Source organism: Falco cherrug, chromosome 1 (genome assembly GCF_023634085.1).
Source record: "Falco cherrug isolate bFalChe1 chromosome 1, bFalChe1.pri, whole genome shotgun sequence".
NCBI lineage: Eukaryota > Metazoa > Chordata > Aves > Falconiformes > Falconidae > Falco > Falco cherrug.
This window is the reverse complement of record NC_073697.1, coordinates 70012558-70029994: the sequence shown is the minus strand read 5'-3', so window position 1 is coordinate 70029994 and position 17437 is coordinate 70012558. Positions and strand designations below refer to the sequence as shown.

Below are 17437 nucleotides of genomic sequence, written 5' to 3'. Positions count from 1 at the left end.
AAATGTATGAAAATGAATATTAATGAGATTAAAACACCTAATTATTGTGCATCTAATGGTATTATCCAGAGCATCCAACGAAAATGCCTAATTGTTATGCATCTAAGGCAACTGTGGAAACCTTCAGACACAAAGATTCAGTGTACATATTACAGATCATATTATGACTTTAACTAGAGATATTGCAAAACATATGCAGTGAAACCTAAATTTGGAAAGATTTTTAAATTTTTGATTTACCAAAAAATGTTAGATTTCACTAATTCCTTATATCATTGTTGCACTTCAAAACTTCCTATCTCTTCTCACTGCTTCTGAAACATTACACTGAAGTGCTTCTATGTTTCTGCACGGACATCTCCATTTTGCAAGAATATCATTAGAAATGGTGGGCTGCAAACTGGCCTTAAAGGATGTTCTGAGGAATTTTTAATGAAATCGCATGAAGCAATGCTCAGCCTGTATGAAATTCCTTTCTGTTCAGAGGGCTACCAAAGGAGAATCCTGAGTTAAAAATAGTATGGATTCCTGGAATTAAAAACTGCCTCATAATACATATGCATTAGGAAGATGAAATAAAATTATACAGGCCACTTGAATTCTATTATTTCCTAATTACTCAGTGGTTGGCTTTACAACCTCAATGTTCTTTTAATGTAAGGTTTTTTAGTTGGGGTTTTTTTGGTGTGGTTTGTTGGGGGTTTTTTTAATGTAATTGCAGATAGAGAGCCAATCTCTTGACCCCAGCCAGAAGGACAGAGGGAGTTTTGCTTTATAGAGAAAATTCCAAAGTGGTCCAGCCATGCACATATTCCCTCTCTGAGGCTCTAGAGCGTATGCCAGAGGCATGTCCAGAGAAGGATATATTTTAATGACTACTCTCTGCATGGTATTTGCAATCCCAACAAGACTTAATATCATTCACACATACGATCAATGAAGTCTTAATCCTACCATCAAAGCAATTAATGAAAATAGAGCACATTAACTTAGTATTGGAGCCAGAATTGATTCCTGAAAGACAGCTCTCTCCTCTCACAAAACTGAGTTATTAATATATAAGCACCAATGCGACAAGCACTTGAGATATACCTTGACATATACATTTACTGTCACTCAAAATTGATTACAATCCATCATATTTTCTAAAAATTATACCTTATCCACACTTCTCATTTTCTTATGAGACTGCTGCATGGAACTGTTAAGAAAACAGTTCATGAAACAGAGAAACATTATTCTGGTGGATTTACCTTATCCATTAAGCTTTTTATCCCATCAGAGAAAGAAATTAAGTTAGTTTGTATTATTTACTTTTAATAAATCCATGCTGCCATCTATTTACCACCTGTATTGCTGTAGTTGCTTCTGAACTGATTACTAATAACTCCAGCAATGTGCTTGGTACTGAGTTCAAGTTAAATGCACTGCTTTGAAATCACTGCATTTTCTGCTGTTCCCATTTGCAGGTTGCTACTGCTCACCTCAAGAAATTTAACAATTCAAGTAACAGCAGCAGTGCATTTTACATTACTGCACATGTGAAGGTTCTTAGAGGGATTTCCCAACCCCATAGACACAAACCATCAAAGCACTTTTGCCACCACACAATTAACGAAGAGCAGAACCAATCTGTCAGCAGTATTTTGCACTGCCTGGAATACAATTGGAATTTCTAACAGAAAAAGAAGAGTTTTCCAGGTATTAACTCAAGTTGTTGCCTATACTCTCCCATCCATGCAGACAACTCCAGCAAAAGGCACCAGTATGCTTCAGTTAAGCCAGCCCAAGTTCAAAATAAGAATAGTAGTGTATTTGCCTGCCAATAGCCACACTTCTCGATATTTTTCTCTTATGTCTGTTTGAATCCATAGCAATAAATTGTATCAATATGGGTTGGTGCATTTCTTACATGTGACTTTTTTGGAGGCAACCAGAGTAACCCTACAGTGAGGGCAAGTTGTTTAAAAAAACAAGATCAAATCCTTGCATTTACTAGACTGCAAAATCTGTACACCATATGGGACAGAGACAGCTGCCCTCAAAAGCATAAGCAACAACACTGACTCTGCCAAAACTAAAATTTTCAGTCCAGGGAAATGATCTGTTTCATACACAGCAGTCATTCCTGCATGGTGGTTAGCACCTTGACTTGAATAGAAGCTAGTCATAAGCTGTGGTAGCCCAGATTTTACAGAAGACATTTGGTCCCTCATTCCCCAAAGCAAAGCACTATAAAAAACACATCCTCTATAGCAAAACATCATGTATATTCAATCTGACAAAAATAGAAATATATTTGTAAATGCACAATTCACACAAAAAAGTTAACCCCTTTTCAGAAGGTTTATGTAGTCAATATTAAACTACTATGCAGAAGAGCTGAAGATATTGATAGCCAGTAATGCAAATGAGATTGCAGTTAATTGTTAACATCTCCTGGGCTACGCTTCCTACGTCCCTGCACAGATGATGAATAAAATTATTTACCTATTCAAGTAATGAGAGCTATGCATTTTGATATCCACATACACTGTAACTCAGACCTCCTCTGAGACCCCTACCTGTAATTAGGAACAGATGTAGGATCTTGTTCCTGAATTGATAAAAACAAATTTCAGCCCTCCTATGATATATGGCTTAGTGGCACAGCTAATGGGAGGAATACCTCTGCAGAAGGATCCTCCTCCAGGCACTGGACCTAATCAGCTCCCCTCTGCACAAGAACCCAACTACTCTAGGTATTTCTCAGTGCTTTTCCATCACTGATTTGGGACACTCACCAAAACATTCACAGGTGACAGCAAGAAAGTGACAAGCAGCATTTATATGGCTTCACCTCTGATAAAGAAAACCATAGATCTGTACCATTCAAAACCATAGTAATTCTCTAACACATACAGACTTCTCCATGGTGGAGTCCTTTAAAATTAAGGATACACAACATTATGTGCTTTCAGCAACAATTCTCACAGCTCAGCACATGTAGCTGGGGAACACTCTCCAAATTATTTCATGGAGGAAACTCAAGATGACATTCAGTATAACATTTTATTCTCCAAACATCATACTACTGCAGCAAAACATGCCCACCACAAATGTTTCATGACCTGAGAGTAGCCACATTTCTTCCTTTTTATCAGCTGGCTGAAATAACCCAAGGGGAATAGATACCTGCCCAGTCTCTTGCTCTCACACATAGGTACCAATACCAGAGCTCAGCAGAGAGGAATTTGCCATGTGAAGATGCTGTAGGCTGAACCTTCCCCACTCAGATGCATCACTTGGACCACCCCATGTGTGCTAGCCCCATTGGATACTCTGACAGCAACAAGACAACACTGAGGATATATGGCAGGTCCAACCCGGTCATAGCACTAGGCCTGCAGAGGTTGAAAAGATCTGCTGTGATCATTTTCACTGAGTGAGACAAATAACGATGCCTTTCATGTTCCTTCTTTGACCACTAAATGCCCCTTTCTTGATTTACCCTGATCCAGCAGAGCCTGTAATTCCCACTGACTCCTAGCATAGGTGACTAAAATTATGCCTTGTGAAAAGCCAGAAGAGCTGCAACACCTCAGGCCTGTAGAAGAGAAACAGGAATTTGTATTTACTGAAGTCCTCTTAGTACAAGAAAATTTCACCGGTTTCATTTAAATCTGACTGAAACAATTCAAGTTAAACTGATGTGAATGCCTTCATACATCTTTATTTAAAGATGTTAAATGGGGGTTTACTTGATTTCAAACCTAATCCAAATCTAAAAGAAGCAACGAGATGAAATAGGACTGTCCATGTCACATTTTGCATTGGTTTAACTAAGCAGGTTTACCAGTAATCTTAGTGCAACTCCCTCATGTATACAAGGTCTGAAAATACATTCACTCTCCAGAATTACCCTGCTTCATGCCAGCAGAATTTGCAGCTGGAATGGGCTCAGGGGAACCTCAATGCCTAGAAATAAAAGAACTGGGGGGGTTGGGGGTGTGGAAATCATAGCTACTGTGCTCACAGGCCCTCCATGGACATTGCCTAAATTAGGGTAATTAATATAGGGGAATGTGTCTGTGCTTCTCAGTAGTTTATAAATGCTACAAAAAAAGGAATGTTTTATATGTCCCCTGACAGGTTTTAAATGTTAATAAATGATGTGCAAGGAGGTATTTTACATCTCTCCATTTAACAGTGAGCTGACAGCTGCAATTATAGGCCAGTCTCTGACCCCAGCAATCCTTCCAGGAACCTGAGGAGTAAATGGAGTAACTTTCTTCCAGAATAACAAAGTGCATTGAGATGCTGGCTCAGCATTTCAACATCCAGACACAGAACTAAGGTGAGACATTTCTGACACCCTGGGATTCCCCTTTCACTGCAGTATGCACTTGCCAGTCCCTGGTACCTGCTTACCTTGTCACCAGACACCCACTGCTACCCCTCCTGTGGTAGCAACAGCTCTTCATCTTAGGTATGGGAGTGAATGGAGCAACCAGCTAGACAATTACTTGCTGTGTTTCTCCTCCACTGTGGCCTAGAAAAAGAACTAGACTATACCTGGCACATCCAGGGCAGCAGAGGTAGACAGGGGACATCTCATGTGTCACTGCATGCTCTTTCACTCTGGTTTTGGCCAAAAATTTATTGCCTATGAATCACTGTGGCATCCTCTCTAGTACCAGGTTTCTGTGTCTGCACACCTATCTTCACCAGCATGGACAGACCAGGAGAGGCACGTCTATTCTTTCAAAAGATAGCAAAGTGACTGCTCAATAATACGTGCCCCAGCAGAAAGTCTCACTAGTTTTTAGCAAGCCCAAGCTACCACCCTTCCCTTCTGCTCTGCCCAAGCTTCATCAGTAGAACAGAGCCTCTGTGAAGTTTAAGGAAGCTTGAAGCAGTATTTTACGTAGGTATGTTTCAGGTTGCAACCTTTCTTGCAAAGTAACAGCAAAGTGACGATTTTTGCTTGATGCCAAGGCCCTAAATCTTCTCACAATACTCTGTTTCTGCATGCCTGTATATTTTCACCTTCTCTTTTCTCTTATCTGAAAATAACCTTTGGTCTTGATCCTTAAATTGTGTTCGCTGTTGTTAGCGTGCACATTCATTAGTCCTATTAACCACTGAGGTACTGCCTAAGGCAGCACACAGCTGTTCTGAAGCACTTTAGTCCATGCTGTATGCGTTGTTTCACTCCATAGGAATTGCACCCCACTGATGACACAAAGCAACTCAGATCCTGAATGAAATCAAGCAGAACTGTGATTAACACCTTGCATTTTCACTACATCATCCTGAAGTCAGGGGAATGGGTTTTACAATTCCATTAAAATCCCACAAGGTAGTATCTTTGCCACCAAAAATCTCTTACTTCCTTTTATTTTAGAAGGGCAGAAGCCTTCAGCTTAATATATCTGATTTATTACAAAACCTACATTTTTTTATTATTTCCCACCCCATTTATTTTTTTTTTTTACACAAACGGCTGTAAAGTAACTTATTTCTTTCCTCCTCTACTTTCTAGTGTTGGACAACACTGGTGACAAAAGGGAATGTTCAACTATTAGAATTATAGTTTTCTTTCAATTAGTCATTCCACAACTGCACCTCAGCAAAGCTTAGAAGAAATCTTAGGTAGCAAGAGCAAAGTTTTGTTTCAGATTTAGGACAGATTTAGGTTAACATTTTCACAGCATTCATGCTGTATCCAATTACAGCCAAACACCATTTGACATCTTTCACTTATATATTCCTCCTGTTTCACACAAAGATTTCTCAACGGCATCTCAGGAATGGGTCTTGTTTACTCCTGTTAAAATTTAGGCCTCTAGTACAGAATTTCTGGGACTATGTTATATCTCTTCTTCAACTCCAGTCTGTGTTTGGTTATGTGTTTCTTCTGGTTTGCATTAACTCGTATATAAATGGTTGTGACCATCCTTTCATTCTTCAGAACTTTACTGTTACTGATTACAGCCGTGTTTCCAGAGCTTTTGAACAACAGGGACCACATGTGAATACACAGTTTGTCTGAGGCATCATGTTCATCTCATTCTTGATGGCGTATGTCAAACACATTCATATTAAGTCAAATAATATTGCTGTGGCTACTACAGCCATTATTTACAATGAAGCATGACAGTAGATTATTATATTTGTCTGTCTGGTTATTATAATGGCCTGTTAATTAGATTTAGCTAATAAAATGGGGGTAGAAACAGCACTACCATATGGCTAGTCACATCTCCATGGAACAATGGCTGCAGGTACTGAAACTTAGCTTGAGAGCTGACAGCCACAAGTGTGTGGTAAAGGGCTTCTGACGGGCCAGGTACTGGAAGCTGTGCACCAGGAGGGATGCTTCCCTAACCCTGGCACCCTCCAAAGCCAAATTTCACAGGTGCTGGAGGTTACCCCCTCGCAGGACCCCATGCTCAGCTCAACCTCTGAGAAGCAGCACTTACAGCCCCTGCTACTTTCATACCTCTAATTCAAAGTGGGGGAAAACAATATTGTGCATACCTCCTTGAAAGATTGCCAGTCCCTGCAGCTAGGAGATGAGGTAATATGATAAGGAAGGCCAACAGCAGTTCAACAGAGCACTAGATCGTCTTAACCCTCGTTATTGTGCAGACCCATCCAACCAGCTGCTGTTCTACTGTCAGCCACTGCCAATATTCAACAGAGATTACACATTCCTTCTCAGTTGCAATCTATTTTTTGTGTTAGAGCACCTCAGTGACATTCACAGGATATGTCCTGAAAGTGTCTCACTCCTGTGTAATCAAATTAAAGTAATTCAGCAATGGCTCATTTGCTGAAACATATAAACATTGTATCTGCCCTGTATCTTGAAAGAGTGGCATTTTTCTACAGGGAAAAGTTACTTGCCACAGACTTGACTGAATTGGCAATTTCTGTTTATCAACATCCCACAATTCTTTCACATTTACAAAATACAGTAATAATACTTACCACCTTATGGGCTGCTGTGAGGCATAATTCATTAATCCTTCTGAAGCGCTCAGAGATCCTCCAAAGAATGCAATCTGGAAATAAAATTATCATTTGTACATGTGGGGGATTTACTATATTCATATCCATTACACAGATGACTGGTTGTGGGGTATGGAGTTTGCTCTTGTATGTATGAGAGTGAAAACTCACCACATTTTGGTATACCTCAGTGGTACCAGGAATCACGTGACTCTTAACAGTATTTCTGCTTTTTTATTCTTTTCTCTAAACCAGTATCTAAGAATTTCATTTAAAAATAGAAGGCTCACTAGACAAAGTAAGTTTGTGGACTTGTTAAACCCACAAAAATTATATGATCCCATGATACGAAAGACATAACAAGTGAATTTACACATTCATGAAGCAGTATCAGGCAGTGCTAGACACCTGCTGAAGGTGACCTGAACTGTTGCTTGGACACAACTACTTCTTTCCATTTGCTACCAAGAGAACCAACAGCAACTAAGATCACTAAGCAAATCATTTAGATGCCCAACATTAGAAAGTATGTATAGTCCCCAGATGCAACAGAAATTACAGATTCAAACCTAATTCAAACCACACAGAGTGCCTTCAGACAAGCTGAATGTCTCTATGGAAATGTATTGCCAAACTCTGCTCACCCTTGAAGGTGTGCACATTTCAATTCAGGAGCGCTGATTTGGATTGCCACATCTACCACGAGACTCCAGTATGACACTGAGCCAACACCAGGTAAGGGATTTTCTGGCATCCAAAGTGCAGGTGGGGAGCCTGCATCACCTGGAAGCCACCACTCTTATCTGCAGCTTTGAAAAAAATCCTTTTAATCCCTCTCTGCCCCTGTAAAATGGGGGTAACAGTTTTCCTTCCTTCCCTGTTTGCTGTCTGCTTAGTCTGGGGATTTTTGTGGATTGTGTCTGTCTCTCCTATTGTGTGTAAACGGGATGCTTAATATAGTGGGCCACTGATCTTAGCTCCTTTACGCACTATGGGAAAACAAGCACACTGATGACACCTCAACTGTGGCGATTGTGTATCTACATGCTGCTCACACAGACAGAGAAAAGCAGTCCACTTTCATCCCCCAAATATATAATTCAAAGTGCCAGTCTTTGTTGAACAGGCTTGCAAGCTTAAAAACTGCCCTTCTGGGCCTCCATGTTTGTTGTCCCTCAGTAATTTCAATACATATATTCACCACAAGGAAATCAGGAGTGGAAGGAGGGGGGGTTAATTAAGCCCTACTGCTCCACAATTTTTGCCAGAAACTTGACTCAAAACAGGTTAGACCAAGAATTGTGCTCTAATTTTTTACTGCATGCTTTATGCATTTCTAGACCTCAGCTAGATTAGAAGTGGATGGGCCAACGCAAACACACATGTGCGTGCACACACACAGAGTGATAGGTGTGTTTTTCTGTGAGAGTTTGCTTTCCCAGTCTTTCTGCATCTGTAAGCAGGAAGGCTTAAAAACCTTGCAAAGAAAGTCTGTTCCCATGAGAATTCCTGACTCGCTCTCTGCAGATTCAAGAAGCGATCTCTGGCTACTGTGCATGGGGACCCCAGTATTTTGGCAGGGTTTTAACATCAGCATCATTAGAAACATTGATTTATTTTAATTGTCACCTTGTACCCTACACTGCCAAATGCAGTCAGAATGTCAATTCTTTATCAATGTGAGCTGTTGACATGGAAACAGATCTGCTGAAATGGAAGCAATAAGAAAAAATGTGTTACTCCTCCAAGTTATACTTAGAAGTGGTAAATCTGTGTGTGCTACAACAGATTTAAATACTCAATAAACCTCACAGAAGAAATAAACAACTATTTGGGGTAACAGTCATTTTAGCTGTTTACATCATAGACTGCATTTGGAAAATCTCCAGTGTTACTATGGTAACCACTTTTGCTTAAATGTAGTTGTGGACGCACTTTAGGTATGATCTAAATTGACTGAAGATGGAGGAACAAAACTGGGAGCAACAGCTGAAAGGGTGACTGGCTGCTTCCAATTAGCCCATCCTGCCTGCTGCATGCACTGGCAGGGGTACAGCCAGAGTGCTACATAGCTTAGCCACCTTGGCTCGCCCCCATCTGCGCTCTCAGAGAACCTAAAGCAGCTGACAGACTGCACCAGGTAGGTTTTAAAGATAACAGAGACACAAAGACCTGCTTATCATCCCCAGGCAGCTCACAGTGCACCTAGAGCCGCTCATTCGCTCCCTCTGGTCACCAGATAGGTGGTGGGAAAAGGAGTCAGGTGAGAGAAGGAGCCTCCAAGAGGGGCCAGAGGCCCACTCTGCACCTCTGCCAGAGTTTGTGGCTTTTCTCTCTGGGATCTCTCCCAAGGAAGAGAGCAGAGCTGCAGAAAGGCAATCTGTAGCACAAGCCTTCTTCCAAAATCTGCAACTTGGAACGGACACTGCCTCACGATTAACTTCACACAGCTAAGAAACTGTCCTAAAAGATGCAGTGTAGACCTTTGACTGGCGCTACATTTCCACTAGAAAGATTAAATCTCTGTGCTGCTAAAGCTAGTTTCATAGTCATAGGGAACAAGGCCAGAGGGGCCACTGTGATCTGCTGTTCTTAATAGAGATTAAAGGAACCTATGGTCTCCTGCACACCTGCCTCCAACCTGAAAGCAAACGATGGCAAGTTGGGAGATCACTGAGCAGAAAATGGAGGGAGAGGCTCCTCTGCCCTCTTGCCAGATGCCAGGGCAAGGGGCAGCAGAAGGAACAGACATGTTTAAAACAACTTCTCTAAACAGGATCATGGAGGCATTTGGAGCCAGAGACTGTTCAAAACTCGTGGATCCTGGCGATACTGCGAGGCAGTCCAGTTCCAAACTTGCTAGGGCAGCCTGCTCTCTCCCTCCTGCTTCAAATGTGGTAAGACATCTAAACACGTGGATTTTTTCTTTTCTTCCCTTTTCTGCATGATTACATTAGATAATGATGCATACCTCCCAAAAGCTTGTGCATCAATTAACAAGGGAAGGAAGGACACACATCATTAATTACACACCAGCCTGTGAAACACAGACATGGGATATAGCATAATGTTCTAAAAATAGCAGGAAGGCCTGCCTTGTTTAGGTCAAGTTTTATTTGAATTTCCATAATAAAGCATCTGATATTAAACAATGAAGCAGAAGATGCACCACTGTTTAGCCTCAATGGGTGTTCTAGACAGATCTGCTATAACTTAATCCACACACCAAAGTGCAAAGCCAAGGAATGTAAGTTACGTGAGCATGAGACAAAACAGCGCTTTAAACTTACACAGCATTTACCAACCCAAAGGATCCCAAACTACTCTACAAACCATATATTAACTTCAATGCTTCCATCTGTATTGTCATCTTACATATCTTACTCCATCTGTATTATCATCTTAGCATTTGTATTTTGGTGAGATTTAGGAGGTGTTGGGTTAGATGCTGGGCCAAATTGCTGACACAGCAACATGCAGTCAGAGATGAGCCAGGCTGCTGGCTGTCATAAGTTGTTCACAGACATGGCTATATCAAGGAAATCCTGCTTTTCCCAAATAGGGATGAGGGAACAGAACTGGATGAGAAAAGGACCTGCAGTGCATGTGTCTACAACCGCTCCACATCAGCCTTGGCTAGTGAGTGGGATAGCATAGTATTTCTAGACCATTAAGGCATGGATATTAGAGGTGTACATACTACTGGAATGACAGACAGCTTCTGGCTGAATCTGCTTGTAGGCTAAGAGGAACAGACTGATGAAGGAGGTAGAAAACCATCTTGCTTATACCCAGTTTTCAAATAGGGAATAGTAATCTGCAGATCACAGACGAATGCTGCAGAACTGAAGAAAAAAACCCAAACCAGCTGCCCCCAGCATAAATCAAAAGCTTTTTTCACACACACACAAAACTCCCAACCTTCTCCTTCCTCCTCTGGAGTGGATTACGGCTGCCAGAAAAATATATTGCAAAGGAACAAAGAAAAAAAAATAGTGGAATTACTAGTGCAAATTCATACTCTTGAAACACACCCCATGGGCAGTTCGGTTTCCAGTTAGAACATGCAAGATTGACATTTTCAAAGCCTCATCTGAAAACATAAATTATGATCTTCTTCTATAAAGATGGCTATAAATGCAGCAATCTTCTATCTGTGCCTCCATCTCCAATGTTAAAAACCAAAGGTACTGTTTTCTAATGTCCCTAATACATCTGAGGAGCAGATGATCCCCTGAACGCCAGAGTCTCTTGATCCTATATAAATTGGATGGTTTTGAGAATGTCACCTAGAATTCTCATGTCAGTCCTAGGAAAACATAATCTAAAACAGAGGATAATTTTGATTTTCCCCCTGACTCAGCAGATGAGGAGATAATTAGATATGGAAAATGAGTGTTCTTGAGGGTAAATATACCTGCTGTAATCCTACTGCCAACTGAATTAAGGTTTGCCTGCCGCAGTAAGGTGTATGTTAACTCAGCTGGAAGAAAGCTAAGACCTGTCAGATTTCAGAAGTCATGGTGGTCCTTCCTATGTTATAATTTAGTGTTTTAGAGCATAGAAACCAAGGGATAGAGGAAAGAGAACCAGAAGACAGGAAAGAAGTAGAAGTATTTCTTGTCTCTGCCTGTGCTTGTATGTAACAGCAATAAAAGGATCCAGCAACACCACAAAAAACTGAAGCAGGTGGATTGCCTATTCTTTTCTCCACATCATATCCAAATGATTCCTTTTACTGACCAGCAGCATGAAGCGGCTTATTTTTTCAAGTGCTCTTCAGCCTAACCATGACTTCCACCTCTGGAACTGGAAGAATCCCATATGTCAAGTAAGCAAAGAGAGGTTATCCTTTTGCAGTGATAGCTCAGCGCTGATTGAAAGTCTCATTTTTCAGGGGAAAGAATTGTTGGTTTTCTTTTTAGATTAACCCAGAAGAAGAAAAATATATTTGTCCAGATCCAGGTGCTTTTTTCTTCCTCCAGCAGCTGCTAGTTTGAGAGAATTTTAAATGGCTGGCCTTTATGAAATGAATTGGTAATCACAGCCCTGTGCCTCACACACTGTAGACTGAATGATCCAGGGGACTGGTAATAGGATAAAGCCTTTCACCTCACAGGCTGCAGTTCAAATTCAGAATAATTCTTAGCTTCATAAACACCATCACTACATGATGGGCATTTGATTGTTATCATACAGGTGTTTTTCCTAGTGGAAAAGTATTCAAGCTACAGACAATATACTAATTATTGTCAGTAATTAGCAGCACTCTTGGCAGTGGCAGTAGAGGGACTTGTAGAAAATTACCCATATGTTCATCCCTTGGAGGTTGTCATTTCAAGGCAAGGGGTCAAGCCCTTCAGAGAGTTGTTGCCGTGATTCTTGTAGCTCTTTCCCACCCTGGGTATGTTTTGCGGATAAGCTGAGTTCAGATTCCAGAGCTGTCAATCTACCACTTTTATTACCACTAAATTACTTTTGTTTGAAATGCTGGAGGCAACTTTGAATGCCGGCTCTAATTAGATTGTAATTGTTGGAAGATCTGAACAACTGTGGCAGACTTGGGTGGAGACTTTGGTGGCTGATAATATTTGTGCAAATAGGTTTCATAAGCACAAACCTACAGCTGCTTATAACAGTGGGCATTTTCTTAGAAAATCTATACTACTAATCATCGAAGCCAGACTGGAAAAACTGTATTTCCACATGCAAACTGAGTGATCTGCAGAAATTGTCTGTCCAAGCAGACAGTTTCATTGGTCAGACAGTTTTCATGAGCCTAAGATGTTTTGGTGCAAACAGAAGAAGGTGAGTTTAACTGGTAACAAATATTTTTGTATAAACAGACCAAGGTACATTGGCATAAGCAAGAACCAATAGCAAGAAAGAGGTATATATGTCACCATGCTTTCAGAACAATAAGAAACCACAAACTAAAAATAAAATAAAGTTCAAATACATATATGAGTAAATCCTACCATTTAGCACTAGAAGCCTTATCCTTCCCTAGGGAAAAAGTATTCTTGAACAGTCCAGAAACTCCATGCCCTGATGATGAATATCATTTTTCCTCTGCCTTCCTTTGGGGATGTAGACCCCTCAACACTTCAACCCCCTCTAATATAACACAGTCCATAGATCTGCAGGGAAATCCTGAAGATCTAAGAGTGAACATTTAAAGGCCAGGGAGCTTCTGCTAGGAGACCCCGTGTTTCCACATAATCTCCTGAGGTCTACCTGTCATAATGACAGCATTACCTCTTTGTGCAGCTCCAGGGAAAGCTGTGCAAATATTGGATTATCTGGTTCAACGGCCAAACAAAAAACAATCATGGGCAGAAAAAATTTCAGTTGATTCTACTTGAAATAAAAGCTAAGGGGGATGGTTTGGCTAAGAAAAAAAAAAAAGAAAACAACAAGGAAATGTTTGCCTTTGAAGTAGTAAATCCTCTGTTCTCTATTTTTGACCTGAAAAGGAAAAAAAAGCCCACAAAATTGAATCATTTTTTTAAACCTTTCCTTTTCTCCCTTTCTTTGATTTGGGGGTGGGGGGCTGAGCTATAATAAACCTTCACCAAATTTCATGTCACACCGAAGCAGATTTGGTCTCCCTGGAGTATTTGTTTTCTTCAGCAAACATACCACTTAAAAACACAAACAGAACTGTACAGTCTGAACTACAGAGATCCAGCAATCAGATTTTTGTTTAAGAAAGAACCGACTTCTGAAGTAAGAAGACTGATCTACTCTATCACTATGGATCTAAAATATGATGGCTGAATTTTTTCCCATGAAGAGAGAAGAGTACCAAGTACCATCTTTTGAAGGGCGGACTAGCAGCCTCACCTACTCACTATAAATACTAACCCCTTTGTTTTCCTCTCCTTTTTTGTTCTCCTTTAAGTAAAACCACAGCCACAGTTCTTCACTTAGAGGTTGAATTTTTTTCTTTCTTTCTTTTTTTTTTCCTCCTGCTGCAGTAGCTATGTAAAGTGATAGGTACAGATGGATTCCACTGGTGGCAGCAAAGTCCATGAGATACCACCAGTGCATACCCACAAGCTTGTGTAGCCTGTTCCTTACATGCATGGCTGGAAGTGAACACACCTGGAAACCACTCTGGTTATCGGTTATCCTACAGCTCTATGACTGGTTGGGTTGGTAGTTGGCTCCTTCCATAGGACAAACTAAATTTGATTCAGGAACTTCTGCAGCTGAACTGACATCAGTAAATATGAAGAGATACCCTCTTCTAAATATATACACCAAAATTAGAATTAAATTTGCTCAGAAGAACCAAAAGGAAAAAAATCAGAGATCTGCAGAACTGCTGCTGGTAAATACAAGCAATACCATTTACCAAAGGAAACATGCATAAGTGTATACAAAACTGGAACAAAATTTGCTCAGAATGACAAAAGTGGGAGAGATTCAGAAGTCTCCAGGTCTATCCCAAATCATAAAGTCCAGCCCTCCAGACTTTATGTAAATCACTGTTGAAGATAGCAAGAGGCAGGTAAATGCTCGTTTAAATCTCTTTCCTCCAGACCTATGTTACATGCAGAACAAGGCACTGGATAGTATCTATGCTATGTTCTACCAACTAGTATCCACAAGAGAGTTCACTGTCTTGGATCACGAGACCACAATGCAAATCATAATTTTTTAACCGATCTTCACAGACCTTCTCTAAACAGCCAAGGCTTTAAGGGGCAAATTATTAAAGCTACAGAAAGACACAATTACTGAATACAGAAACCAGTGCAGCACTTGCATATGTGTTAGAGGAGTATGGGCCCATACAGCTCAGCAGCATCATTACAGAAGATGTATAATTTCCAGAATGACACTCAGCTTGTTCAGCATTTGCAAGTGCAAACATTCAAAAGAAAAGAAAAAAAACTTTCACTTGCAGTGACCAACAACAGGTAATAGTCAGCTCCAAACTGAAAAGGCTATAGGGCACGAGCAAACTAAACACCCTAGAAGTGCAAGCTGAGAAATAGCAAGGTCTTTCACAGTTTACCAGCAGCTTTGCACAGGAGTGGAATGGCTAAGAAGTGAAGCTGTGAAGAGCAACCTGACAGCCAACATGAAGAAGCTAGAAGACACAATGACAAAGCAGAATCAGGACTTCAAACAGCCACAGAATGAAAAAGAAGAAATTCAAAAAGAACTCCACAAGTTAAAGGCGGGGGCTTGGGGGTGTGGGGTGGAGGGAACAAAAACTTGACAGTTTGGAAAAGAGAATAGCTGAAAAGGTATTAAAATGTGCAAGGGCTGGGAGCACAAGTGAAGATCCAATAGTAAACACACAAAACAGAAAAATAAAATTCTTGTTGGGGAATGCAGTATGTTCTTTGACAATGTAACAGCAAAGATAAATAAATACATCCTTACTTTCCATTCTAGGTGACTGTGAGATACCAGAGAAGAAAGCATGCAGGTGTTATACGGGGAAGAAAGTCAATGCAAAGAAACAGAAAGCAATTTAAATACAGAAAATTGTTACAAACTCCTGTAAAGCAAACCTCTTTAAAGCATAAGATAAGCGGTCTTTTCTAGGTGGTCACAAGAAAAACAGAAGCATTTGAGAATGGAGTATTTTTAGAGGCCATGTTTACCCAAGTCCAAATGCAGAAACAACAGAGGAACAGACTAGGTGGAGAGTTTTTCCTCCTGCTTATTCCAGGCTCACGTAAAGGTCAGAGAAGCATTGTCCCAGTTCACTACACAGCTATTTTCTGGGATCAAGGAGCATGTTAAAATGAAAGGACAGGAGAAACCTTCATCAATCCCGCTAATACGCAATACCCTGGGCAGTAGAGCTGCCTGTTGAAAATGGCACTACTACCTGGTTTAAAGGACTGCAAGAGCCCTTAACATGTTACACTGGCACTAGCAGTCAGCAGAAGGTATAATGTATGGCACCAGTGCTTACAGGAGCCACCTAGGCATATAAATCTGCCCCAAGAGAACAAAGCTGCAGAAGAATACATCCGTTAATCTTGCTTTAATAGTTTATGGCACACACAAGGAGACATGCAAAGGCAGATCCCTATAAAGCCAACCCATGTCAGCAACACGTCTGGCAGTGTATCTAATACTGTAATTCTAAGGATCATATTGCGGGGACTCTGCCTCTAAGACATCATTAAAGCCTGTATATACATTCATGCCTCACACAGGCTTCAGGGACCTCACTGCCTTCTCAGCCATGTTCAGCTAGAGACCAGCGCTTGCAAGAGGGAGAACATCTGCTTCTCAGAAACTCTGCTTATTACGGCTGAAAGTAAGGTGCCCAGCTTATTCACCACTACTTCATTATTTTTATTTCTCCGACAGTCAGCTGTATCTGTTCACAGACATGCACACTGGTTTTGTGCTGCATAACTCTTCCTTCAGCAGAGTTAACTCTAGATTTACATCTGTTTAAAATGAGGGTGGAAACAACCTTAAGAGTTTTACAATTCCTGAGCTTTAACAATTCATATTTCCACTTCTGGCAAACCTGCAGAAGCATGCAGTCCCTAGCAAGACTAATTTGTGTGCTCACATGGAGAGGAAAAACGAGTGCCCATGTGAACATACAGATAGCGCTCATCTGATAATAACAGCCTGGAACAGCAGGACTGGGAGCCAGTAGCCGCTGGTATCTCTCCGTCCCATCCCCCAAACATGCACACATTGCATTGGCCCTGGCACACGAGCTGTGCAAGGTCCAGGGGCCCCACAAAGCCTAGAGCAAAATCAATGTATACCTTTTGTTTAGGGAGCACATAGAGGAAAAAAAAAAAAAACAAACCAAAAAAATCTACCTCTCAGGCAGGCCCTTGGCCAGATGCAAGGGGAAAAGAAGGCACTTGGCTGCTTCTACTGACCAGCAGCCATGCTGAACTCCACAACCCCTTGCCTGGGCCAAAGGAAGAGCTCCCATGCAACCCGGAAAGTCACTTGCATTACTACTGGAAGTACTGGTACCTGTGCAAACACAGGTTTAGGGCCTAACCCAGCTGCACAGTACTTTTCCCTCAAATACCGCCGGGCCCCCGAACAGTCTGTCCAGCAAAATACTGACTTCAAAACACTGTAGGCGCGCAACTGGCCTGTGAGGTACCGCACCGGCTGTGACCGCCTAAAGCTTATTTAAGGCTTCTGCAGCGCCCCAAGTCACGCCACCGGCCACCCCGGGTGCTCAGGCCGCTCGCCGGGGCCGAGGCCCAGCATCTTGGCAGGGCGGAGGCGCTGCCCACCCTCCCGTGCGGCGGGGCCGGGGGGCCGAGCGCGGAGGGCCGGGAGCTCCCTGCCCGGCAGCTCCGCCAGCTCTCGCCTGTGCGGGAACGGCACCCGCGCTCGAACGCGCGGCACTCGGGCAGCGTGCGCCAATTAAGAACACAAAGGCACTTTTAGCGCTTAATCATTAACCCCGAGGGGCGGCGGG

The 17437-nt window shown here is 41.6% G+C and overlaps 1 long non-coding RNA gene across 1 annotated transcript in view; it reads right to left on the bottom strand.

Annotated features, from left to right (window-relative positions):
* The window catches only part of LOC114015365 (uncharacterized), a 38223-nt gene extending 21011 nt beyond the window's left edge, over positions 1–17212 (bottom strand). The window contains exons 1-2 of the long non-coding RNA XR_003559252.2: positions 16815–17212; positions 6976–7049 (exon numbers count right to left, since the gene is read on the bottom strand). This is a non-coding gene — a long non-coding RNA (uncharacterized LOC114015365). The remainder of the gene's footprint in view (positions 1–6975; positions 7050–16814) is intronic.
* Positions 17213–17437: the final 225 nt, after the last annotated feature.